Source organism: Pongo abelii, chromosome 14 (genome assembly GCF_028885655.2).
Source record: "Pongo abelii isolate AG06213 chromosome 14, NHGRI_mPonAbe1-v2.0_pri, whole genome shotgun sequence".
Lineage (NCBI taxonomy): Eukaryota > Metazoa > Chordata > Mammalia > Primates > Hominidae > Pongo > Pongo abelii.
The window spans coordinates 45,633,020-45,660,931 of NC_071999.2; the positions used below are offsets into that span (position 1 = coordinate 45,633,020).

The 27,912-nt window shown below is 40.8% G+C and overlaps 1 protein-coding gene, 1 long non-coding RNA gene and 1 pseudogene across 2 annotated transcripts in view; 1 reads left to right on the top strand and 2 right to left on the bottom strand.

The window, feature by feature from the left end:
- LOC134759885 (uncharacterized) overlaps positions 1 to 27,280 on the bottom strand; it is a 55,820-nt gene extending 28,540 nt beyond the window's left edge. The window contains exons 1-2 of the long non-coding RNA XR_010136751.1: positions 20,273 to 27,280; positions 1 to 20,173 (exon numbers count right to left, since the gene is read on the bottom strand). The exon at positions 1 to 20,173 is cut by the window's left edge and continues 18,247 nt beyond it. This is a non-coding gene — a long non-coding RNA (uncharacterized LOC134759885). The remainder of the gene's footprint in view (positions 20,174 to 20,272) is intronic.
- The window catches only part of FOXO1 (forkhead box O1), a 110,859-nt gene that overhangs the window by 49,977 nt on the left and 32,970 nt on the right, over positions 1 to 27,912 (bottom strand). The window lies entirely within an intron of this gene.
- LOC103892216 (E3 ubiquitin-protein ligase RNF6-like) lies at positions 12,725 to 15,395 on the top strand (annotated as a pseudogene).

Below are 27,912 nucleotides of genomic sequence, written 5' to 3' on the forward strand. Positions count from 1 at the left end.
AACCACTAAGAGATACCTCTTGATTATCAGCTGACAAATATTGAATAGTAGGTATGAGCCTAATAATCTAGAAAACGTACATCGACCAAGCAATAATACAAATATCAACAAATCCGGGATGACAAAAAAAATTATAACAATAATGTAGTGGAATTTACTGAAAGGCTTGTTCTACTTAACCAAAATACTGTAGAATAACAATTTTTCCAAATGTTATCTAGCAAGATAAAGCAAATGTAAAAATTGAAGATCAAAATAACCTCCATCACTTTAGTGACCAAGGTGGTTTCAAACCTATCAAGTTGACAGTTTTCCAAACTGAGTTTCTATCACTCTTCAACACAGACTACACCATATCTCTCTCATCACCCAGAGCTATACAGCCTAAAACGGACTATTTCAGGGACCAGCAACATGGTTGGTTGGTTTCTTTCTTTCTTTGTTTCTTTATTTATTTAGTGACGGAGTCTCACTCTGTCACCCAGGCTGGAGTGCAGTGGCGCAATCTTAGCTCACTGCAACCTCTGCCTCCTGGACTAAAGTGATTCTCCTGTCTCAGCCTCCTGAGTAGCTGGGATTACAGGCACGTGCCACTACCACACCTGGCTAATTTTTGTATTTTTAGTCGAGATGGGGTTTCACGATGTTGGCCAGGCTGGCCTCAAACTCCTGACCTCAAGTGATCCGCCCGCCTCGGCCTCCCAAAATGCCAGGATTCCAGGTGTAAGCCACCGCGCCCGGCCATGAAAAGGGGGTTTTAAGTGACAGCACAGCATGTTATTTTCTATGGTGGGGCTGGGGGAGAGGCAGGGTGCCAAAAGGGACTGAGGAGGACTGTAAGAGTGATTGTCCATACTAGACACTACTTGCCAGATGTCAGCCCATCTCATGCCCCTCTGCTGTCCCTCCATCCTCCCCAAGTCATAGTGCAGCCTGCAGTTCCCTGCAACTCCCACATCCAACTTCCTCACCGCCATTCCTATCTCATCACATCCCTGACCCTGCTTTAAATTCCTCAGTAACTTCCTTTTTCCAACAGGTAAAGACCAAAGTCATGTCATGCAAGGCTCTCAGATCTAACCCTGTCTGCCTCTGAAGCTTTGTCTCACCCTGCCTTTCCCTTCAGACTTTGTAGTTAGGCCCCCAAAAAATACTGCGCCACTTCACCCTTCCCAGAAAGCTCTCTATAAACCCACACATCTGCCCAACTTCTCCCCACTCCTCAATCAAGACCAGACCCAGGTTTCTTCGAAGTGAGATCTCCCTATGTCTCCCACGTGGCTCTTCTATGCCTTGGTTGGGCCTCTGGTACAGAAGGCACAGTGCAACTCTGTTTACACATCTGTCTTCCAGACAAAAATCGGAGGGCGTTGCAACCATGCTTCCTTGTACTACACCCGGAACGCCTAGCAAAATGCTGGGGACACAGCAAGGGGTCAAATGTCTATGTCAATCTTGCTTGGATGAACACTCCCAATCCTCTGAAGCAGAAAGCTGTCCATCCTAGGCAATAAATATAAGCACCAGAAAACCACCATTCTTCTTGGATACACTTTCAGGCTAGGGAATTGTTCCCCTACTAATTTCCCACTTGGGGTTTCTTCCTTCAACCATTTGTTCCTAGGGTGCTTTACTACAAGTCAGGCACTGTACTAGGTGGGTGGGACGGAGGGAGGGAAATAAAGTTATCAGGGATCTTAAAGCCTATAGGGGAGATTCTATAACCCCAAACACAGCATTCGACAGTCATTACTCCACACTATTTAGTATTGTACACATAGGTAATACATCTCTATACACTCGATGTTTTTACTTAACCCCATTTGTCTACTAAAGTCATTCTGTTGCCTTGAGCCTACACCAACACAAAGGTGGGAATGGAGGTGCCAATAAATGAAACCTGTATCTACAGGTAAGAAATCAAATCTCAATTCTAGTGGTAGAAAGAACTAAGGAGATGGGCTAGCCCAGTATCTTCATTTTACAGAACAAGAGGCCCACGACAGAAACAGGTTACATGAATTGCCTGGGGTTCCCCCAATGGGTACACTGCTGAACCAGATTTTGAACCCAGATCTCTTAAGTCTTGGCTCAATTCACGTACCCTCTTTCTTGTCCCTTACCTAGCTGTTAGTGACATGTCTCTCATGGTGTGTTACATTCAGTCCACGTCCATATGAAAAACTGAACTAGTGTTTCTTGGGGCAGACGAAATGACAAAAGCCAAAGGCAATAACACAGCACCATATAATCTCATAACCAAAAGCTACCCTCAGCTGCTAACATTTTTAGCATTTGTGGTAGGACAGAATTATTGGTCCCAATTCTTCACTCCCTGGTAATTGTATTTCTATGGCCTCTTGTGGGTAAAGTACACTTTCCTCCTTCTTGATTCAAGAAATGCTATGGCTAATGGGATGCTAGGGAATCTGATGCTGGCAGAGACTTGAAACATACTCATACAGTCAGGCTTGCCCTCTTGCACATGACAATACCATAAGAAGAACTTACCCTAGTCACTCACCTTCCAGCCAAGGCCTCAAAGTGAGACACATGGAGTAGGCTGCTGCAGGGAATCTCATACATGTGAGCAAGAAATAAATACATACAGTTGCATGCCACTGAGACTTTTGGGGTTATTTGTTATGGAGCAAAAGCTGATTGATACAATGTGTTGTCCTTCAAGACAAAAATGCATATTTCTCCTTGTCTGTCATTAATGTAACCCCCTCAGAGTATTAGCTTGTTGTTAAAGTAGCAATCACCTTATTCTTTTTCTATTTTATATTTTATTTATTTCTCTAGGCTATCTTTTTTTCAGATTCTCTTCAGAAAAGAACATTGTCTACAAATTGAAGTGTCATCTCCAAGGCTTTTCCTGATTCTTAAGATAGGTATTATATAAGAGGGTGGCAGAAAATGTTATCCTTTCAGTGTCACGTCACAAAATGCCTCCTTTTTCCTTCAAAGCAGTAAAGTAAGATTTGTCATGACCATGGTTAATTTATTAAAGATAATTTTCAGCTCATATGATGGATCCTAGAGACGGGTGGGAAGGGGGTACATGTATCTTCACTGCAGTTACTAAAGATTTTTAAAAGCTGTTTTAAAAACTTCAGCTGAAATAAATGTTAAAATACAATGACTTTTGGTATTTTTAATGGGCCTCCAAATCAGGGTAACCTTAAACAATGACATTCAATGTAAATGTCCTTCAACTGTGCCATTTTCCCATTCCAGCACACAGCTCAATGTCATTAAAACTACTCAAATTTAATTAATTATCGTTATCATTTGTAATTTTTGAAGCTCAGTAGACCTGAAATAAAATTACGTTTGGATGACAAAACACATTATGCAATAAAGTCATCTGGAGGGTAGAACACCAAACTGGGAGCCTACTGCTTCTTTTTCTTCTGCTTGCCATGACAAGGTTAATTTGTTTGCTTCCTTTATTCTTCCTTCTGTTTTACAAAGGAGATGCATACACTTATTTTGGAAAGAATGTAATTTTTATACATCAGTCTACACTGTATTAATACACCTAGAATGTGTATAGAATTATGCATGAGTATTTGTAAATGTAAGTCTGTTTACTCAAAACCATAGAAAATACAGGTTTCAGTGCATCCTTCTTTTGATGTCAAAGGAGTATGTGATTTTCTCAGGAAAATGAAGGCTAATTTCTTCAATTCTGGACTATAGATAATTAGAATTGACTATAAAAACAAGAGTTAAACATGTCTTCCTATTTTTGAACCAAGGCCAGTAGAATAGCATTGTCTTCAAGGAAAACTTTATTTGCATATATTCAAACTCATGCCTAAAGAAATTCTTCAGGGTGGGAAAAAAAAATTCCTCAAGGCCCAGGATTTTAACCTGGAGCCCATGGACAGAACTCAAGGGATTCCTGACCTGGGATAGGAAAAAACACATTTTTATGAGCCGCTCATTAAAATTTAGCATTTCTTCCAATTACGAATGTAGGCAATACATCACAGTATTGGCAGTACCTGTGACTTTGACACCAACAGAAATCGGATGCCTTCACATTACAGTTGCTGTCAACAACTCAAAATATTGTTTATTCATCTCCACCTCAAAATTATGGTGATCCGCCACTAAATATTATTTAATGTATTGATAAAGAAGCACATCTATTACCCTATGACAATTCTGACAACTGTATTCGACGTAACTGCTTTCCTTTGCAATCACATGTAATTCAATATTATGTACCCTGCGACACTGAGGACACGCTGCATCCACCTGCCACACCCTCACTCCTCAGCTGCCCGTTTTTATTAACTAAGGACATCCGGGGTGCTTTTTGTGGAAGCATGAGCATACTGTACTGAGGGAAGGGAGAGGAGATAACAACCTATTTATGTATGTCTATAACAGTGAAATTTTAAAAAATGGTAATTATGATGAGGCATCTGTCTATTTGGCACTATCTAAAACCAGCAAGCAATAATTGTACAACAAGGGGGTGTTTAGTGTGTGAGGTTTAGGACATTGTGCCAGAAAACCTAAAGCATCCAAGTTGTAAAACACTGTAATAAGCAGGTAATCCTAGGCCCAGCGTCCAAGTTTCTGCCCTAACCTGTTCCTTATGATTATGATTTTAAAACATCCCAGTGTCAGCAGGTTCACTGTGAGTCAGACCTGAAATAATAAATGGCTTATTTTCCATCCTGATGGAGGAAATACATCATGGCTCATTGTGGCTCACTTAACTGAGGCTGTTTTTACAGGAAAATATAAAAATAACTAAGTCATTCTGCCTTACCATTTTTATTTTAAATTTTTTTATTAACAAAGCTCTATACTACAATCCATTTTAAAAAGAAAAAGCATGTTTTCAATATAGGCTATAAAAACAATAGCTCACAAATATCTAGAAGGAAAAATAATATAAAATCAGAAAATTATGCTTGTAACCAACAAATACTCCTGTTTTGCCAAGATAACCAATTAAATGCATTCACTACATCAAGATAAACTGCTGCTTATTTAAATGGTCAACCACGTGGTAATGCTGTTAAAAGGCAGCCAAAATCTTCTACCAGTATTCATTAAGGTTGCCAGGCCTTAAAAACCACATGTATCTATACACATACATCTACATAAATTCCAGAATGCAAAGTCTTAGTTGTTGCAACCTCTCAACTGAATGTGAGGAGAAAAGTTGTATCTTCATCAAAAATAAATGCTTATTCAATGGCATCAATACTGCACATAGGCTGTAAAACTCATCGTGACTGAGGATAAAATGAGTAAGCAATATATTCTCAGAACAATGAGTTTTGTTCTATCCTGTTACATAAACAAGTTCTATGTGACCTCACGGCTTTTAGATATGATTTATGACACCATGTCAGAATGCAATCTTATTTGTTACCCAAAACTGTGCTAGAATGCTACCCCTATGGTGGGTTCAGACATTATTTAAAACAAACAAATAAACTTAAGACAGCATCACTGTAACCAATACAAGGTTACTAGGTACACCCAGTGTATATTTCAGGATATGACCAATAAATTTAGAATCATATATAAGGTCCTCAGTGTGTAATACAAATTTGAAGATAAAAATATTCATCACTTCTGCTGATTTTGTACATTAAAACAGTTACGCTGTAATTCTATCCCATCTCCTTGAAAGAGTGATCCAGGGGGGATCCCTGCTATAGGGGTTCACATGGACTTAAATGCCCATTCCCTCCTCACCTGACTCTTCTTGTGCCCCTAAACATTGATGGCATGATAGGGAAAGAACACATCTAAAACACACGGAAGCTGTGTTTGGGAGAGAGGACGGTGCTCAGCACTCTCTCATGAGCCCTGTTATTTCCCTCCTCCCATCACAGCTACAGCATTGTCAACAGTAAAATGTAAAAACCCTAAGACCTAGGCTGCGCACAGTGGCTCAAGCCTGTAAATCCCAGCACAGTGGGAGGCCAAGTTGAGTGGATCACTTGAGTCCAGAAGTTCAAAACTACCCTGGGCAACGTGGCAAAACCCCGTCTCTACTGAAAATACAAAAAAATGAGCCATGTGTGATGGTGCATGCCTTTAGTCTCAGCTACTGAGGAGGCTGAGGTGGGAGGATTGTTTGAGCCCAGGAGGCGGGGGTTGAGCCAAGATCACGCCACTGCACTCCAGCGTGGGAGACACAGTGAGACCCTGTCTCAATAAATAAATAAACAAACAAATAAAAATAAAAATAAAAACTCTACTAGAGGGCTAGGTTTTGCCCTGCCTTTTTACAGGCCTACTGAAAACAAGGTCAGTAGACTGAAAGGGCCAGCAGAAAACACACTGACTCAAGAGTTACAGTTATCCATCTTCCATTTATCAGCTGTCATGCCATAGAGACCTTGGATCTCCCCAACAAAATCCAGGCTTCCCCACCTCTCCTACAGGGTTCTAGAAAGCTCAAATGGACAGAGCACAGCAGGTAGACAGTATATCATAGACACAGCTACGAAGATAAAGTGCCATGTATGATGGAAAAAATGTTACAGGGTCTCCATGATATTATCAGGACGACACCTCAGGTTTTTAGCCTAAGAAAACAGAAGAGACTTGTGTGTGTTACACATATGTACGTACACACACGTGTGTGCGCGCAAGCATGCCTAAGGAGATTTCTTTCAAAAAGAAGGCTGGCCCAACAATTTCAGTGGCCAAGAAATTTTATCATCCCAGGCACAACATTTCTTGTTTGCTTGATGTCAATTCCATGTACAGTAGTCCTTCCCTGAGCTTTCCCTTTCCGCCTTTTTGAGTTACCTGCAGTACAATACAGTAAGATATTCTGAGAGAGAGAGAAACCGCATTCATCTATCTTTTATTACAGTATACTGTTATTATTGGTCTGTTTTATTATTAGTTATTGTTGTTAATCTCTTACTCTGCCTAATGTATAACTATCATAGGTATGTAGGTATAGGGAAAAGAACTACCTCCCTCCTATAAAGGAGGACTACTGTGTATCAGTTGATCTACAATTTTAATGGCAACGTTTTAAAAGAGGAATGACCCACAAACTCTACTTTCCCTGCCCTCGTATTCCTTTCACCAGCAAGATAGAGGTGAAGAATTAAACTTTAATCAGCCACAATTTGAAGAAGGCTGTAAGATGATCTCCAGTATTTGAACCTTGAAATCTGGGTAAAAAAGAACACCTCATGCCTGTAAACCCTATTTCTCCATCAGGATTATCACTTGGTCAATAAGAGATAACAAAGTCAAAAGTGTCCTCTTTTTGGAGGTGGTGTGTGTGTTGGAGGGCAGGGTCTCTGTGAGAACAGCTAGAAGTAGAAGAGATATGGTGAAAGGTCACTAGTCTGTCATCTCTCTCTTCCTGAGGCACATAAGGATGTGACATAGTTACATGTGGTTTGCAAGAGGGCTCCTCCCTTTACAATCTGCTTCTCCAACACCCCTAATCTAAATCAATTTTTATTTTCAGTTTGGTGTAAAAAAAAAAAAAAAAAAAGTTACCACACAGAAAGGACTTTAAGTCTGAAATGTTAATCACATCAAAGTCTGGAACTTCAAAGTTGCAGTTCCCACACCAAGAGCAGCTCCGGCCCCCATCTGCAGTTTGAGTGTTAATCTAGATGGTAGTCTCTGATTTAAGACCTTGTTTTATGTGTACAGGGAGTGTGGCCAAGTCACAGGCACTACGAAGTTGAATTTCCTGACTCTCACTTGGTTTAGTGGATGATTACGGCGTCAGCATGTGCATTTGAAACAGGTCCCCAAAGAGGAAGCACATTCAGGTCACTTGAACAAACACAAGCGTGAGCCACACCAGAGCCCTCCAGCTGACTGCCTAGCAGCAGTTACACGGTCTCCCATCAGGACCCTGTGACCAGAACTACCAAGCAGCTTTCATGGAACTGAAGTTGGGTCCTCACAGCTGGTACCATTAAATGGCTTGTTTTTCTAGGAGCCTGTGAAGAGCTTTAACAGACAGAAGAAAGTAAATCAGACCTTTCTTTAAAGAGAAAAAATAAAGGGTGAAAAAACTAGCACTCAAGCCGGTATTTTAACTACTGGCAGTTGCCTTTCCTCTACCATGCAACACAGTGGTTTCCAAAGGTATTTTCCAGCAGTTCTGGTTCCTGATTTCAGTGGCTACTCTATTTCAGGAATAAGGACAAAACTCAATACAGAGACAAATGTTGGAAAAGTCCCAGGGAACTAACCTGGCACCAGCAGTTCTGTGCAAGTCCACCCAGCCAGGCCAGGATGCATCTAAAAGCCAAACAGTTTGTTGTGTGCTTGCTTCTCATCGTCTTCGTCTCCTCTAGCAGCTGGAAATTTTAAAGCTAGATATGTTTAACCACCAGGAAACATGCTGACCATGAGCTCAGTCCTCTTCAGAAAGTCAAGAACACTGCAGGGAATAGGACCTCTTTTCAAAGTGTGATTCTGCAACACAACGGCACCATATTTAATTCATCTGAACATTCTACTTAGCAAGAGGGACCTACAGGACTCAAGGTCACTGGAGTTGCAAGCAGCCTGAAAACATGGTCAATGACGTTTCATTTTGTAAAGAGGAAAACTAAGGAACTGAGGGGACAGCAAATCTTCACGTAGATTTTGTTACTGAGAACAACGCCAGCAACTTTCTCACACTGCACAGTGGAAGATCTCTTGGCCCTGCAGAGAAGAAAGCACAAGGATAGTGATGCTCCCCTTATCTGGTGGCCAGCCTTCCAACCCCTCAGCCTCTGAAACACTCAGACTATTTAAACAAACGTGAACCAGAAAGTCAGGGCTAAAAGAAAACAATGAAAGCCAAGTGCTAATCCACAGAACTACAGAGCACAGAGATCCTCTCAAATCCTCAACCAGGGGCTGCTGGATTTAAACTGTGTATAAAATAAGGCCAGTTATTTAACACACTTTGTTATAAAGCTTCTCCTGAAAGGCTCATCCCTTCCTAGCTTGAAAACCATGCTGAAGTAGCTAGGAGGCAAATCAATGTACACAGTAAGAGGAGGTCTTTGTCAAGCTCCAGAAGACATGGCATAGGTGGTAAGCAAAAAACCAGAAGTTCCCAATGATCACTCCCATCACTCCAGTAAGGCAGAAAAGCACACAGTGAATGCAGAAGTAGATAAAATGCACATTCATGCAGCAAACAACCGCTGAGCACCTACCACCGTGTGGGTTCAAAAGACTGAACAAAACAGAGGATGCTTGTCCTTGTGGAGCCTGTGCTGTATGGTGGGGGAGATGGACAAGAATACACACTGGGGGTAGGTGGCAACAAGTGCTACGAGAAATAAAGCAGAAGGGGCCAACGCAGTGGCTCACGCCTGTAATCCTAGCACTTTGGGAGGCCGAGGTAGGCAGATCACCTGAGGTCAGGAGTTGGAGACCAGACCGGCCAACATGGTGAAATCCCATCTCTACTAAAAATACAATTTAGCCGAGCATGGTGGTGCGCACCTGTAATCCCAGCTACTCGGGAAGCTGAGGCAGGAGAACCGCTTGAACCCAGGAGGGGGAGGTTGCAGTGAGGCAAGATCGCGCCACTGCACTCTGGGCGACAGAGTGAGACTCCATCTCAAATACATATATACATACATACATACATACATACAGCAGAGGGGATGGTGCATGGCATATACCGGGCATGCGGGGAGGCTGTGATTATCAACAATGAGGTCAAGGAAGATTGCTTTGAAAAGGTGACATCTGAGTGAGCGAGGTGAGGTGAAGGAAGTAGCCAGGCAGACACCTGGGGAAGAGTGTTCCAAAGGGAGGCAAGGGATGGTGCCAAAGCCCCAAGGCAGAAGGATGCATGGCGTGAAAGGAGGCCAAGTGACCAGAGAGACATGAAAGAGAGGAACATGAGGTCAGGAGGGCTGGGCTGTAATAAAGAGCCTTGCAGGCTGCTGTGGGAACCTCAGCTTTCATGCTGAGGGAGGTAGGCAGCCAGGGGAAGTTTGGAGCAGGGGATCCGTCTGGCCTTGCTGAGTACAGGCTGCAAGAGAAGAACGGACAGAAGCAAGAAAAGCAGTTAGGAGACAGAGCAACCAACCTGCAGAGAAACTACAGGGGCTTGAACCAGACACAGAAGTGGAAGGGGTAAGAAGTAAAGGAACCTGGATATATTTTGAAGATAAAGATGACAGCACTGCTGATAAACCAGATGTGGGATAGGAAGGGAAAGGGAAAACGCCTTCTTCCTAAATTTGAAAGAGCTTTAGTTACTTGGAATATTTATTCAAAATGAAAAACAAGTATCTTCAGCTGAGACAAGAATATCTGGAAATGATAGTAAGGAGGGTTTTTTTTAAATGAAAAAAAATTGAAACGCAAAAAAAGAACATTGCACACCCTGGCACACAACAAAAAATTAAGTCAGAGAGCGCTGCAAAGGGACTAATGTTTAAAGATGTATGAAGGACAGAGAAAAAATTTAGAAGACAAGAACTAAAACAGGTACTCTGAAAAGTTCTGTAAAGGAAATGATTCTGAAGGACGAGACGATGCTCATCTAATGAACAAGACAGGAAAAAGGATTTCAGAAGAAGAGGGCCCGTGGAGTGCCAAAGGCATGTGGAGAAGAATGAGAAGCCCATCGGTAAACTCACAGGTAGCAGCAGCAGGAATGGCCTGAAAAGGCCATGATGAGCAATTTTATTTATTGCTGGAGGTATCAGAAGCTACTATAGGGCAGAACAAGACTGAAATACAAGAGGGAGACGAAGTTGTATTTCTCTGCTTAGGACAGAGTTGATCTGCGAGGCTGCATGCAAGGGGTGTGGAGGGAAGAAGGCAGAATAAAATTAAGACCTGAAGCAGACCAAGGAATGAAAAGAAAAACTGACACTACATGGCAGTCTAGATCCGGAGCCAGAGCAAAAGGGACAGATGGAGAAAGGAGCAAGGAACAGGAAACAATGTTCTATTGCAACTCACTTCCAGTGAGCTTCCCGGGGCTCCTTTTTCAATGGAAAGCCCTCATGCTTTAGAATCTTTATGCTAACATGTGAATACATACAAAACCTGCCCACACCCTCCCTACTGGATCCAAGTCACTCGAAATAGATATAACTGAACAGATATGTTTAAATACGATACCAAAGTATTAATTTCTGCATGAATTTCTAATGGGATAACAGAAGAGAAATGACAGTTTAGGGAACAATCTGTCCTTGACCAATAACAAAGGTGAAAAGCCAGGCACGGTGGCTCACGCCTGTAATCCCAGCACTTTGGGAGGCCAAGGCAGACACCTGAGGTCAGGAGTTCGAGACCAGCCTAACCAACATGGAGAAGCCCTGTCTCTACTAAAAATACAAAATTAGCCGGACGTGGTGGTGCATGCCTGTAATCCCAGCTACTTGGGAGGCTGAGGCAGGAGAATCGCTTGAACCCGGGAGGCGGAGGTTGCAGTCACGCCACTGCACTCCAGCCTGGGCAACAAGAGCAAAACTCCGTCTCAAAAAAAAAAAGGTGACAGGTTACTAAGAATGTTTACTACTAAAAGAGAGAAGGGTGGGAAATCATATCAGAACTCACATTCTTGTGACCAGGTAATATGTCCCCAGCATCTAGGAGCCAGAAAAGGAACTCAGTCTCATCTAATAGAGACACAGAGCCACAGTACACAAGCCTTAATAGGTCAGCACTCCTCTCCTAACTATATTTGGGTGAAGGAACAGGTGGATAGAAAGAATACCAAACATGTTGGGGGGGAAAAAATGACCTGAAAATAGGAAAAAAGATTTAAGTAACAATGTTGAACAATAAATAAGAAGGCAAAAACTAACATGGTATTTCCTTTTTAATTTCAGAGATTCCTAACCAATGAAAGCATTAAGTGTTCTTCTGTACATTGTTTGTAATACAACAAATGAGATGTATCACACTGAAAATTCTCCGAAGACAAGGAAAAGCTCCAGAGTGCAAGCCTCAGGTGATCAGAAACAAGAAATGGAGAAGTCCAGATCCCACACATACCTCAGGCCTGATGCATTCACCGGCAAAACAGAAATCAACATGTGACACGCTTGCCAAAATCACATCATCTGCCATTCTAGATATTTCTTCTAGAGTAGTGCAAGACCTGAAAAGTTTTTTTTTTTTTTGTGAGACATGGTCCTGGCTCTGTCACCCAGGCTGGAGTGCAGTGGCGCAATCTTGGCTCACTGCAACCCCGCCTCCCAGGCTCAAATGATCCTCCCACCTCAGCATCCAGAGTAGCTGCGACAACAGGCATACGTCACACACCCTGCTAATTTTTGTAGAGAAGTGGTTTCACCATGTTGCCCAGGCTGGTTTCAAACTCCTGGACTCAAGAGATCCACCCATCTCACCCTACACTCCCCTCCAAGAGCTGGGATTACAGGCATGAGCCATGACACCTGGCCCTGAAAACTTTAAATGTACATGTAGAATACCACCAATTCATACTAAAATACCCACTCATCTTTCTTCTTCCAAGCTCCCAAGAGCTGTTCCACAGAACGGGATTGTATTCTGGTGGATGATTTGGCTAAGCTGAGTGATGAGGGCAGAGAGGACAATAATTGTTATTTTACTGAACAGCAGAGTTATGAAACCAAGAACAGTACAGTAGTTAAAACTAAGAACCCTGAAGACCAACAGGCCTGGATTTGAGTTGGGAAGAGATGGACAGCTCTCCAAAAAGGCACAAACAATTGAAGGATGGATACCATGGCATATGTTAAAAGCATGTTGAAAGGAAAATAAGAAAGCCAGGAATCTCAGGATGAATCAGTCTAGATCTAGATCAGATGGTGGTAGTGAAGAAACCTTATCTCAAGACCGTAATCATTGTGAAAATGGGAGAAGATGGCAGCAAGAGCATCTCCACAGAGAAGAGTCTGTGAACTCAATGATGAAGATTATCAGCTTATGAGAGACCATAATCTTTTAGGCTCCCCTAGAGAAATAACATCAGAAGAACTGCAACAGTGGTTAGATGGGGTCAACAAACAACTAGCATCTCAGCCTGACTTGAGAAATGGAACAAATTGGCCGGGCGCAGTGGCTCATGCCTGTAATCCCAGCACTTTGGGGGGCTGAGTGGGTGGATCATGAGGTCTGGAGTTCAAGACCAGCCTGGCCAACATGGTGAAACCCCATCTCTACTAAACAGATATAAAAAATTAGCCGGGTGTGGTGGCACATGCCTGTAATCCCTAATCCCAGCTACTCCGGAGGCTGAGGCAGGAGAATCGCTTGAATCTGGGAGGTGGAGTTTGCAGTGAGCCAAGATTGTGCCATTGCACTCCAGCCTAGGCAACAAGAGTGAAACTGCGTCTCAAAAAAATAAAATAAAATAAATAAATGGAACAAATTACAGAGACTCAGAAGTCCCCAGAGAAAGTTCAAATGAATATTCTCTTCTAGCATAGTTGAACACCTTTCGGGGCACAGGAAATGCAACTCAAAGTGGACAAAATGGGAATCAAAATTGGAGAGCTGTGAGTCGAACAAACTCCAACAGTGGAGAGTTTCGGTTTAGTTTGGAAATCCACATAAATCATGAAAATAGAGGATCTGAAATTCATGGAGATTATACAAACATTCCACTTTCAGATAGTAACAGAGATCATACTACAAATAGGCAACAAAGGTCAACTAGTCCTGTGGCTAGGCGAACAAGAAGCCAAACCTCAGTGAATTTCAATGGTGGTAGTTCCAACATTCTAAGGACTAGGCTTGCTTCAAGGGGGAAAAATTCAGCTGAAGGATCTTTCTCAACATTGGGAAGATTAAGAAATGGAATTGGGGGATCAGCTGGCATTCCCAGAGCTAGTGCTTCACGCACTAATTTCAGTAACACAAACCAGTCGGGTGGCAGCGAACTCAGGCAAAGGGAGGCACAACAGTTTAAAGCAGCACATGTTTGGGAAAATGGGGCTAGATGTAATGTTACAGTGAGAAATACAAACCAAAGATTAGGGCCAATAACATCTACTTTCAGTAGCCAAAGCCGTTCACCAATTCAGAGACACAGTGGCACTGTTTGTCATAATTCACAAAGGGAAAGTAGACCAATACAGCAAACCACTAGAAGATCTGTTAGGAGGAGAGGTATAACTCAAGTCTTTTCAGAGCAAGATAGAGAACACAGAGGTACTGCATATACCCCATTCTCTAATTCAAGACTTAAGTCAAGAATAACAGTAGAAGAAGAAGAATCCAGCAGATCCTCAACTGCTGTACGACGACATCGAACAATCACACTGGACCTTCAAGTGAGAAGGATCCATCCCAGAGAAAATAGAGATCAAGACAGTACTGCAAACAGAACTCATCCAGAGTAGGGCTAACAGAAAATACAGTCACTATTCCAAGCAATAGTGGGGGCTTCTGCCGAATCATTTCTCGTTTAGAGCGGTCACGTATTCAAACCTATGTTAGTACCATAATTCTTCCTAGGATTTCTGAGAATGAGCTTGTTGAGCCATCACCAGTGGCTCTTTGGTCAATCTTAAGGCAGATTATGACTCGGTCTGGAGAACCTAGTACTCTAATGGAGGGTTCAACCACTAGAGAGAAGCTCTGGTTCTCCAAGTCAAAGCTTCAGAGAAATGGTCAGCATTTACCAGAGATGCATTGAGAACTGAGTAACTTAGGTACAGTTACTAACAGCAGCCAGCACAGGGAAGGTTCCTCTCGAGACAGGCAGGCCCAAGGAGACAGCACTGAAATGCTTGGTGTAAATGAGACCACCCAGCCTCATACCTGAAACAGTGACAATAGGGGTAGCATGTAGTTGCAAAATTCAAATGATTTAGTCAAACTGGAACACTACCTATTCCTCCCCTTGCTCTTTTTTTTTTTTTTTTGAGATGGAGTCTCACTCAGCCACCCAGGCTGGAGTGCAGTGGTGTGATCTTGGCTCACTGCAATCACCATCTCCCGGGTTCAAGCTATTCTCCCATCTCAGCCTCCCGAGTAGCTGGGATTACAGGAACCCGCCATCATGCCTGGCTGATTTTTGTATTTTAGTAGACATGGGGTTTCACCATGTTGGCCAGGCTGGTCTTGAACTCCTGACCTCAGGTGATCCGCCTGCCTCGGCCTCCCAAAGTGCTAGGATTACAGGCAAGAGCCACCATGCCCGCCTGAATACATGATTTAACCAAAGAACAGACTGACAATCTTTCCACCCGGCGCTAGAGCATAACAGTATTGATAGTGAACGAGGTAAAATCTGTAGTGTTTGTATCAGTGACTACATAACTGGAAACAAGCTTAGGCAATTACCTTGCAGGCATGAATTTCATATTCATTGTACTGACCAATGCCTCTCAGAGAATTTCACTTGTCCGATCTGTCAGCAGCCTGTTTTAGGGTCCAACATAGCAAACAATGGGTAAAGTGATGGGATCTACTCAAATATTGTATTTTAGTAGAACTGAATGTTCAAGCATTGTTTTGCTGAGTTACTTGTGATGAGCTAACTAGGATGAAAAATAACAGATTATATATAGTTTGAACTATTTTTGTGTGCTTTTTAAAACTTGTTATAAAGAGGAAATTTATATAAAATTTAAAATACAAACATTAAATTATCCAGAAACACAAAATAATTAACATTGCTAGAACCAAATAACCTCTAAAATGTTTTTATTTTGGTAATTTTGTCATGCTAAGCACTTTTGTATCTGCACAATTCAGTAGGTTAAAAACCAATCTTCTTTTTCTTAATAGCACAGCAGACTTTACTTTCAAGTTTCATAGGCTTAGTACTTATGTCTAGACATTTCTATCTAAATAAGCTTTTCGCTAACTTTTTAAGAATAATACCTTTTCATGAAAGAGTATTTGGCTGAATGTTTGCTATACATGTTATTTGAAATGTTAAATTTAATATACAGCATACCATATATGCATATATAGGTATATAATTTTACGGTTAAAATATTCAGTCTACAAGTTTGGTTCTTATTTAAGCTTTTGGGCTAATAATGCATATGGCACAATGTTTAATACTGGCAAGATCATCTCAGAGAGAAAAGGGATTCAGATATAATTTTAATATAGAGATAATTTACTGAAACATCTCTGACAATCTGACTTATTAGAAAGCAAGCAATATACAATACTGAAGAAGTATTTATTCAGTAATGGAAAATTTAGGACATACAGGTTATTTAACTTGTGTTCAGCCTTTCTGTAACTCTTTTGAAAGTGCAAACAATTCTTTGGATTATTAAATAAGGTATACAATATGCATGGTTTCCCAAATTTAGTGTTAAAATCTAAAAAAAGTCTATAAAGAATCGATTGCATAGATAATATTTTAAGTTCACTTGGAGGCTAAAAATCTTCAATGAAAACAAAAACCTTTAAGAGAATGCAGTTTATATAAACACAAAGTATGCATTGATGATCTATTTCTACCAACAAATATTAAAACAAACAAACAAAAAAATCTCAGATTTCACAACTGTAGGAAGAGCTAGACTTACAGAGGAGATGTTTATTTAACCACCACCACTTACTTCAGGTGAACTGGCTGCATCTCCACGACATTCTGAGACATCAACTTTGAAGTGCTAGCTCACTGAAGGAGTTTCTTTTCTAGCAAAAGGCAAATCTGTCTTTCCCAAGCCAAAGAAAATCCAAACAAAAATCACCAAGCCTCCTGCCTGCTCGACATAATTCCACCATTGCCTGAGCCTGTGTAAAATGGGGCCAATAATGACTTGCTTCAGGCTTGTCATGATGAGACAGTACACAGAAAACACACAGCTCTATGCCTGGCATAACATGGTTTTTCAAAGTTAAACTATTTTTTATCATTATTTCTCAGATTCCAATCCCCTAAAAATTATTTTCCAAGTTTACTCCTATCTTGCTCATTCCCTAAGGATCACTATAAGTAAGCATGGAAGAAGAGTGTCCTGCTCTGTAAGTAAGAAACAACTACAGACAAGAGATTCCTTAAGGTATTATATGCTTCCAGGGTGTGATTCAAAGGTTTAAGCCCATGCCAATCATTTTATGACTGCAAGTCTGCTATGGCAACACACTTATACAGCCAAATTCTCAGCAGAATCAATTCCTTTTATCAAAGGTACTACTAATCAAAACAAAACCACCTGATTTGCATTTATTCACCTTTCTCTAAGTTATCCAATGGGAATGTTTTAAAAAAATGGAATACAGTTAAAGGGGAAAGAAAAACAAAACTGGCTTCTAAAAAATAACACAGCCATTATATTGAGATGCATTTCCCTTCAGGCCATAAAACATTTATCCCTTGGTAAGGCTGCTCTATGAACAAAGGCTTTTTTTTTTTCAAAAGTGACACAGGGGACCGTGTGGGGCATTAGTTATTACTGTTGCTGACTATTACGAAAATCAACTTTTTTCCTCTGCATTTACATCTGTGTGTATCACACGACAACCCAGAAGACAGATCGGTAAACTTGCCAACAACAAGAAATAAAATAAGCAATAAAATCAACAACAGAATTAAATTACACTGACAAGTTAGAATGCTGGGTTTAAAAATCAACATAAAATTGGAAGTTCAACAGTTTTTTTTCTTTTTAATGGGGAAATGTGTTTGGAGGCAGGCACAGAAATGTTTGCTGTGTCATATGAACCACTGTAAGTGACAAAAAGGTGTGGTAGTCTTAGGCTGCATTAACAAATGTACAATTTCCAAATCACAGGAAATTAAAGTCTTACTACACTCAAAACTGGCCACACTATATCTAGAGAACTAGATGAGTTCTTCATTAACACACTTTAAGAAGGACATTGATAAATCAGAGCGCATCCCATAACGAGAAAGGGGTCCAGTTCTGGGGACCATGGTCAAGAAGTTCCCCAGGCCAGGCATGGTGGCTCATGCCTGTAATCCCAACACTTTGGGAAGCTGTGGCAGGAGGAGTTTCAGACCAGCCTGGGCAACAAAGTGAGACACCATCTCTTAAAAAAAAAAAAAAAAAAAATTTTTTTTTTTTTATTAGCCAGGCACGGTGGCGCACGCCTGTAGTCCCAGCTACTTGGGAAGCTGAGGTGGGAGGATGGCTTGAGCCCAGGAGTTTGAGGCTGTAATGAGCTGTGATCAAACCTCTGCTCTTCAGCCTGGGTGACAGTGTGAGATTGTCTCAATAAATAAAAATAAGAAATAAAAGACTCCTAATCTCTGGAGATAAACAAAGCCTAGATGACCCTCTGCAGAAGAACCCAAAAGGAGATATGTGGCCTAATCCCAATTCTAAGATTTCATGCACCTGGGGACTATTATCATCTCATAGCCTGATAGTACCACCAACAGAAAACAGGCCAGGAATGTGATCAAAGCTGTTAAAAACTAATACTGCTTAAAAAAAAAAAAAAAAAGATCACTCAGGACATTCCTAAGAGCAAAGAGAAATATGTTACTACAGGAGTTTCATGAAAACTTACCCAGAAATTGCAGCAATGCTTTGCTTTATAACATCTAAAAATTGTGCTTGCCTGTCTTACCCAATCACTTATAACATGCGTTATAAATGATCAGTTCTGATTCATACCATATGATAAGAACAGCACTCTGACTAAAGGGGGTGGGGTGGGAACCCCAGGGCCAGAGCACTCATCTCATCATAAATTAAATGGTGGCTAGCCAGGCAACTTGGCGGGGGGAGGTGACAGATAACACTGCATAGGAATTTAATGCTTTTTAAAGTTTATCAAGTCCACTCATTATTTTTTTGGAAATTTTGAGAGTATATGGAATCAACCACTCCCCCAACCTGGAATCATTTTTGGTAAGCATGTAATGGAACATGGAATTACAATTTTCAATGAGAGTATTTCGAGTAATGAAAATAACTGTCTCACTGGGAATTATGCATATAGTTTTTTATGTATATAACACAGAATATTTTTGGCAATCCATCAGATAGAAAAATCTAACAATATACATTGCAATATTAAAATCTGTTTTCTACAGCTCTTTGCCAACCAATCATAAAACATGGTTTTGGATGCTAGGTAAAAGTAACAAAAAGTCTAATAATATATAAAGTTTTGATTGGATAAATGTTAAGTCAGTAGAAATGAAAGTACTTTTTATTGTGAGAGATTAAGTGGATTATTAGTTAAGACAAAAGTGCCTAACGTTTTAATGCAATGGAATTACCACACTGAGTTGAGAAAAACACAAATTAACATATTATGTTAATCTGGATTCAAAGTGGGGAAAAAAGAGGAAATAAAAGCATTATCTAACTACCACAAATGTGGCATGTTGATAATTTATTATGACCTAGAATATGACATGCACAAATATACTAATGATTAAGTACTAAACTCATCATCCAAAAACTCTAACTCAAGGGTCTCTTTCTCCACCTAAAGAAAATAAACATAAATATGGGTATCAACAATTTTATACTGCTTGTGGTCTCCAATGCTGATGGATTACTTTTCAGCAAATCCAGCAAATTCTAAGTACTGCTCAGTGTAAGTGTCCACAATTTCCCACTGTTAACACTCAAGACAGCAAGAGCAGAAAATTCATATGTGGCCTGGTAGAAAATTCTGCTATAAAACAGAGGGTTTTTTTTACAATAATCCGTTCTCCATTAGCTTAGACTCAGTTACAGAGAGTCTAGGCTGCTCTGCCTTTGCAGTAGCCATTCTTTATTCCTTTATTTTAATAAACTTGCTTTCACTTTAAAAAAAAAAAGTTTGATTTTCCACAGGTTGGGAATGTGATTATATGATCTTGTAATTTTACATAAGGCAATAAGCACTCTAAAATATTTTAGGTATAAGTTAGAGGAAAACATGGCATATGATAGGTAATGACTTTCCTCTTACCATGTGAAAGCAGGCCTTGGCACACACATTTTCAAAAGCAATCCAAGGCAGTACAGTTTATCAATCCTACTTTATAGATTATTAAATTCAAACAAGAGAGTTTTAAATTATGAACCAGGTCCCTGACCAGGGACCAGGATAAAGTCGTCTTTGTCTTCACTACATTTTATTTTATCTTATTTTATTTATTTTTTGAGTCAAGGTCTTGCTATGTTGCCCAGGCTAGTCATGAACTCCTGGGATCAAGCCAACCTCCCACCTCAGCCTCCCAAAGTGCTGGGATTACAGGTGTGAACCACCATGCCCAGCCTTACTTTTTATTTAAAACCTAAGGCTATTTAAGAAAACATCTAATATATGACATATTCTATTTAAATAGAACAACAGAATAACAAATCCATGCCCAGCCTTACTTTTTATTTAAAACCTAAGGCTATTTAAGAAAACATCTAATATATGACATATTCTATTTAAATAGAACAACAGAATAACAAATCCTAGCCAGCAGACATTCTGATAACAGGATATATTTTTAACTAATTCCACTTCTCAAAACATTGTAAAAACTTAAAAGGATTCAATATTCACAAGTCTCCTGACAAAGCAACCAAGTAAGAGCACTGGTCTCAGGCAGTTGTGATGTTTTAATATAAGTGATAAACAGTTTACAACACTGAAAGCTTAATGACTTCTAAAGCTGTCCTACTGGTGAGACAGCTCATGCCCCACACTGAAATGTTCTCTACTCAGACTTCATAAAAGAAAGTACAGATGCATTTTTGCATTCCAGAGGTTACTGCATGTTACTAAACATGCCTAAATTTTCTTTCCTATATAGAAGATTCAGAGGTAACAACTCCTTGCACTTGATAAACTGTTACACACCTACAGAAATGATAACTAGGCTACATAACAAAGTTGGTAAGTTCCACCAATACCTCCCCTTTCAAAACCCTTCCTTAAAGTGAACGTCTCCATATGCTCTCTCATTGGGGAAAGATGCCTAGTTTCACTTGCAAAGACACTGGCCTATGAACTTCCCTAAACTAGGTCCATCAGACACTGCCCCGATGATACCAGTCTCAATTCCTTAAAGCTAGAGAACAAACATTCCTCCATCTAAAGCTATGAACAAGTACCCAAGGGTGACTTTATTGGCAACTGCCCTACATGCACTGAATTTCAATCTGGCCACTGGGTCCCAAACTCCTAAAATTTCACAACCTTTTTTCTAAGTAGTTACCATCAGGGCTATCACAGTGTGCAGAAAGAAGAAATGTATGCATAACAATTCCTGGACATAAAACAGCCCTTTCCCAGTTTTATCTTTAAACCTCCCTGCTCTTTATTTAATTTTCCAGAACACAAGCATTAGAACCCTGCAATCACCTTTGCTTCCTTTCCAGGTCCATCCTTATCCAAGCAATTTTACTGACAATTCCCCCAACCACAGCTTCCACCAACCTAAGCCTGTGGGAATCAGAGCCCACTGCCTCCAACTTCCTCCCCACCATCTGTATCCACCTCACTCACAACTGTTCATTTTTCCCAAACCCAGATAGATCACATTCACACACCTGCTAAAACCTCAAAACCCTTGGACACTTTAAAAATAGTTGGTCTGGTTTCTTCCAAGGTGTCAATGGCATGAAAGACTGAGAAATGCTGAGGAAATGTTCAAAGCAAAGGTAACTCAAGAAAGGTAATGCTGAAGTGCACTGTATAACCCTGTACTGGATTCTGTATGAGGAGAAAAATCTCCTTGCTATTAAGGAGATTATTAGGAAACTGACAAAACTGGAACATGAAATAAAAAATACTATATTAACAATAACTTTCCTGGCCGAGAATGGTGGCTCACGCCTGTAATCCCAGCACTTTGGGAGGCCAAAGTGGGCAGGTCATCTGAGGTCGGGAGTTCAAGACCAGCCTCGCCAGCATGGTGAAACCCCAGCTCTACTAAAAATACCAAAATTAGCCAGGCGTGGCGGCAGGCGCCTGTAATCCCAGCTACTCAGGAAGCTGAGCCAGGAGAATCGCTTGAACCCAGGAGGCAGAGGTTGCAGTGAGCCAAGATCACGCCATTGCACTCCAGCCTGGGCAACAGAGTGAGACGCCGGCTCAAAAAAAAAACCGTAACTTTCCTGAATGTGAATGCTGTACTACAGATCCATAAGAGACTATTCTTGATCTCTGGAAATACACATTGAAGCATTAAAGAATACAGCAGCACCACTCATAAGAGCTACCCTTGACTGGGTTGGCAGGGGAACCGTGTGTGTGCACAAATCTAGGTACCTACAAATATAGACATATACACATGTATACATATATACATACATAAAGGATGCAAGCAAATTATCAAAATGTCAAAAACTGGTGAATCTGGGTAACGGGTACACAGAAGTTTTTTTTCTTCTTCAAACTTACCACTTGAAAAAATTTCAAAATAAAAAAATTTTTTTAAAAGCCCTTCTTGGGGGCAGGAGTAAACTTTTCAGGGTGATGAATAATGTTCATTCTCGAGCATGGTGATGTTTTTCAAGTATACACGTCAAAACTTACCAAACTGTACATTCTAAATATGTGCAGATTATACATCAGCTATTCCTCAATAGAGCTGTTTACACACACACACACACACACACACACACACACACACCCTTGTGAGGGTTTCAGTCTTCCCGGGCACTCTCGGCAACTTGTCTGGACAAACCTTGTCACAGTACACAACCCCCTCATCCCTTTCTGCACTTTTCACCTTCCCCTCCCCAATCCCAAAGAACTCACCATGCTATCTGAGTCCATCCTCTTCAGCTTTTTTGTTCATGCTACTACCACTTCCTAGAAAATGTATAGTGGAATTGACTCATACGATCTAGACCCAAATCTCAGTTGCACCAAGCCACACGCTCAAAGCCAAGTTTCCTCATCTGTGAAATGGGGACATGGCCAACCTACCGACAGAAGCAGATGAGACCTGGCAGGAGGTAACAATGGTATAGAAGTACTTTGAAATAATACAAAACACTACTGGGAATCATTCCCTTCACACATCCAAAGCCCTGCAGGCTCAACCTTCCTCCCCAGGTTGTCCCCCAGGCACCTGCTCTGAAACAGACTCACCTCTCACTCCCCTGAATCAAACAGTAACTGTACTACTACAGACAAACTGTGAGACCACCTATGGCCTACCATCTATATTTTTACAAGTGTATCTCGGGAATAAAATACACTTACCCAAACTCCCCAAGAGCAGGACCTGTGGGTGTCCCGCCTTTATGTGCCAGCCCAAAGCCTTGCTCATTCACCCTAAGACCTCAATACTTGAATTCAACAATGGATCGAACTAGGATTAGATCACAATGGCTGAAGAGGCCCAACCAACAAATGGCAATGAATAGTTAAAACAACATGACTTTTTTTTTTTTTTTTTTTTTAAAGACAGAGTTTCACTCTTGTTGCCCAGGCTGGAGTGCAGTGGTGCAATCTCAGCCCACTGCAACCTCCGCCTCCTGGGTTCAAGCTATTCTCCTGCCTCAGCCTCCCGAGTAGCTGGGATTACAGGCATGCGCCACCACGCCCAGATAATTTTGTATTTTTAGTAGAGATGGGGTTTCTCCATGTTGGTCAGGCTAGTCTTGAACTCCCAACCTCAGGTGATCTGCCCACCTCGGCCTCCCAAGGTGCTGGGATTACAGGTGTGAGCCACTGCATCCGGCCAAACAACATGATTTTTGAACTGCCTAAGATTTCACAACCTCTAGAGATATATCAAAAGTGCAGACTGACTATCCCTTATCCAAAATGATTGGAACCAGAAGCATTTCAGACTTCGGATTTTTTCAGATTTTGGAACATTTGCATTAAACTTACCAGTTAAGCATCCCCAATCCAAAAATCCAAAATCCTCCACTGAGCATTTCCTTTGAGCATCATGTTGCCACTCAAGAAGTTTCAGATTTGGGAGCATTTAGGATTTTAGATTTTCAGATTAGGAATATTCAACCTGTATATGGACATAAGACCCATCTACCAATGGCCCTTGCTTCACATGCTCGGTGAGTTGTGGGCTTCGGCTAAAACCTGGGAGGAGACCACAGATTCAAGGTTTCCTTGTGGGGCACTGTGTTCTGTAAGAGGAAGCTACAGTTGAGAAGGTTCAAGGCAACTAAATATGTGCTAGTAAAGTGAGCATAAATCATTCTGAAACCAGAGGACCTACAACAAGTAGCCTGGTTTGTGCTTTTCTTGTGCTCAGCAGTCAAGTGATAAGAACCTTTAACTACATTACATCTAACATTTTTAATTTACAAAATAATGCCCACCACTTCAAAAAATTGATAGTATTATATCTTCTACCTTTCTATGTCCAAAAAATAAGGGAAGGAGGTTTAAAATATAAGCAGCTAAACCAAGAACTCCAGTCCTGCCACAATGCTAGGCATTTTGTTCTAGGAATTCAAGTCCTGTTAATTTAAACAGCAAGGGGAACTGAAACTCTTGAGAATCTCTGATTATACAGAAAATCTCGATGTAGTTTATACACAGGGTAAGCCAAGGGGATCCTTCTAAACAGTCTGGGGCTGCTTGCTTTTGTTCTTCTTTTTATTCCCACTGAAAAGCAAAAATCATTTGTCAACATGGAAAAACCAGCCTGGTGTGGTAGCTTACGCCTGTAATCCTAGCATGCTGGGAGGCTGAGGTGGCAGATTACCTGAGGTCAGGAGTTGAAGACCAGCCTGGCCAACATGGTGAAACCCTGTGTCCACTAAAAATACAAAAATGTAGCCGGGTGCAGTGGCGCGCGCCTATAATCCCAGCTACTCGGGAGGCTGAGGCAGGATAATTGCTTGAACCCAGGAGGTGGAGATTGGGGTGGGCCGAGATTGTGCCACTGCACTCCACACTGGGCGAGGGAGCAAAACTTCTCAAAAATAAAAAAGGAAAAACCAGGAAAAGCTTCTCACTTAATGACTGGTCTGACAAATAGTGAAAGAGCCTAAAACTATTTTTCCCTTCCCATACTGTGAAGACTACGAGCTTTGCCCAACACCACTCCTCAACACCACTCTGTCATTTTTCTTTGTTTAAATCTTTTTAATTTCTTAAATGGGAAGGAAGTTGCCTTAAAGTATAATACCAAGATTCCCGCAGGGCACCACTCTGCAGGAATGTGGTTCAGAAACCAAGAATCAAGGGGCAATGCCCCCACACAGGTGAGGCTTTTCCCACCCCAAAGAGCCTTACTAAAGTTAGGGGGAATTTTCCACCTAACATAAATTACATTGTGGGGTGGATAAGTCAGAAAGAATAAAGCCATTATGACCAATGAGGAAAAATGAAATGCATATAAAAACATTATTGCCAAGGTCTTTGTTCCAGAGTTCTCAATCATTCAGGGCCAAGAGAGGCTGGACTTAGAGTCCTGCAGGGTGGAGTGGCAGCATTGTGGAGGAGGGATCCCTGCAAAAAGTATTTATGCTGCAACTTTTCAGCATAACCAAAGCAGACTAACAACTAGAGCTTAAGTTTAGGGCCACTATTCCATAAACTATGACTGTGACCTCATGGCATCTACCAAAATCAACTCAAAAGAATCAAAGACCTAAATGTATGAACTAATACATTAAACTCTTAGAAGAAAACATACGGATAAATATTCGTGATCTTGGATTAGGCAATGGTTTCTTAGACATGACACCAAAAGCACAAGCTACAAAAGAAAAAAAAATAGATGCTTTGGACTTCATCAAAATTAAGAACATTTTTGCTTCAAAGGACACCACCACTGTTTGTACATCCATATTCACAGCAGTACTATTCACAACACCTAAAAGGTGTCCATTGAGGGATGAATGGATAAACAAAATGTGATATATACATAGAATAGAGTAGGACACAAGTTATAACATGGATGGACCTTGAAGACATTGTGCTAAGTGAAATAAACCAGTCACAAAAGGACAAATACTGTATGATTCCACTCCTATAAAGAACCTAAAGTAGTCAAATTCATAGAGACAGAAAGTAGAATGGTGGCTGTCCAAAGCCTGAAGGAGGAGGAAATGTGAAGTTATTGTTTAACAGACGCAAAGTTACAGTTTTGCAAGATGAAAAGAGTTCTGAAGATGGATGGTGATTACAATGAAAGTACTTAATGTCACGGAACAGTACGTTTTAAAATGGTTAAGATAGTGTATTTTACGTATATTTTACCACAAATTTTTTAAAAATAAGGACACTACCTCCAAAAAAAATGAAAAAACCCAGCCGGGCACGGTGGCTCATGACTGTAATCCCAGCACTTTGGGAGGCCATGGCAGGTGGATCACGAGGTCAGGAGATAGAGACCATCCTGGCTAACACGGTGAAACCCCATCTCTACTAAAAATACAAAAAATTAGCCAGGTGTAGTGGCACATGCCTGTAGTCCCAGCTACTCAGGAGGCTGAGGCAGGAGAATAGCTTGAACCCGGGAGGCAGAGGTGGCAGTGAGCCAGTATCACGCCACTGCACTCCAGCCTGGGTGACACAGCGAGACTCCGTCTCAAAAACAAAACACAAAAACCCCACAGACTGGGAGCAATTATTTGTAAATCATATATATAAGGGATTAGTACCTAGAATATATGAAGAATTCTTAAAACTCAGTACTAAAAGGACAAATAACACAATTTAACAATGGGCAAAGGGACCACTTGAGCCCTGGAGTTCGAGACCAGCCTGGACAACATGGCAAAACCCCACCTCTACTAAAAACACAAAAATTAGCCAGGGGTGGTGGTGGGCACCCGTAATCCTAGCTACTTGGGAGGCTGAGGCACGAATATCTCTTGAGCCCGGGAGGCGGAGGTTGCAGTGAGCTGAGACTGTGCCGTTGTACTACAGCCTGAGCGACAGAGCAAGACTCCATTTCAAAAAAAGAAAAGAAAAAAAAAGAGCCAGGCACAGTGGCTCATGTCTGTAATCCCAGCACTTTGGGAGGCTAAGGCAGGCGGATCACCTGATGTCAGGAGTTCAAGACCAGCCTGGCCAACATGGTGAAACCCCGTCTCTACTAAAAATACAAAAAAAATTAGCTGGGCATAGTGGTGCATGCCTATAATCCCAGCTACTTGGGAGGCTGAGGCAGGAGAATCACTTGAACCTGAGCTGAAGTTGTGCCATTGCAGAAGAGCAAAACTCCGTCTCAAAAAAAAAAAGAAAAAGAAAAGGAAAAGAAAAAAGAAAAAAAAAGGGCAAAGGATCTCAGTAGATATCTCTCCAAAGAAGATACACAAATAGCCAATAAGCATATAAAAAGATGCTTAAAATTATTTAGCATCAGAAAAATGGAAAACAAAATTACAGTGATACCACTTCACACCCACTAGAACAGCTAAAATAAACAAGACAATAACAAGTGTCATTCAAGGTTGTAGAGAGATGAGAATACTCATACCTTTCATGATAGGAATGTAAAATGGTGCAGCCACTTTTCAGTAGTTTGACAGTTCCTCAAAAGGTCGAACATACAGTTCTTATGGCCCAGCCATTTCATTCCTAGGTATATACCCAAACCAAGAGAAATGAAACATATATATATATGCACATAAAAAAAACTACACATGAATAATCACAACATTATTAATAACAGCAATAATTTTGAAATGTGGGGAGGTTTTGAAATTATTTAAAATCAACTGATAAGTGGATAAAATATACTATTTCCATACAATGGCATATTAATTGGTAATAAAAAGGAATGATACTGATACATGCTACCACGGGAATAAACCTTGAAAATGTTATGCTAAGTGAAAGAAGCCAGTCAAAGGAGATCACATATTGTAACATGATACCATTTATACAAAATGTCCAGAACAGGCAAATCCATAAACACAGAAAGTAAATGCAGGTTAGGGAGATATGGGAAGAATGGGGAGTGACTGGTAGTAGATTTCTTTAGGGATGATAAAAATGAAAATTGTGGTGCTAGTTGCCCAAACTCTTGCAAATACACTAAAAACTATTGAATTGTACCCTTTAAGTGGGTAAACTGTTATGTGAATTATATCTCAATAA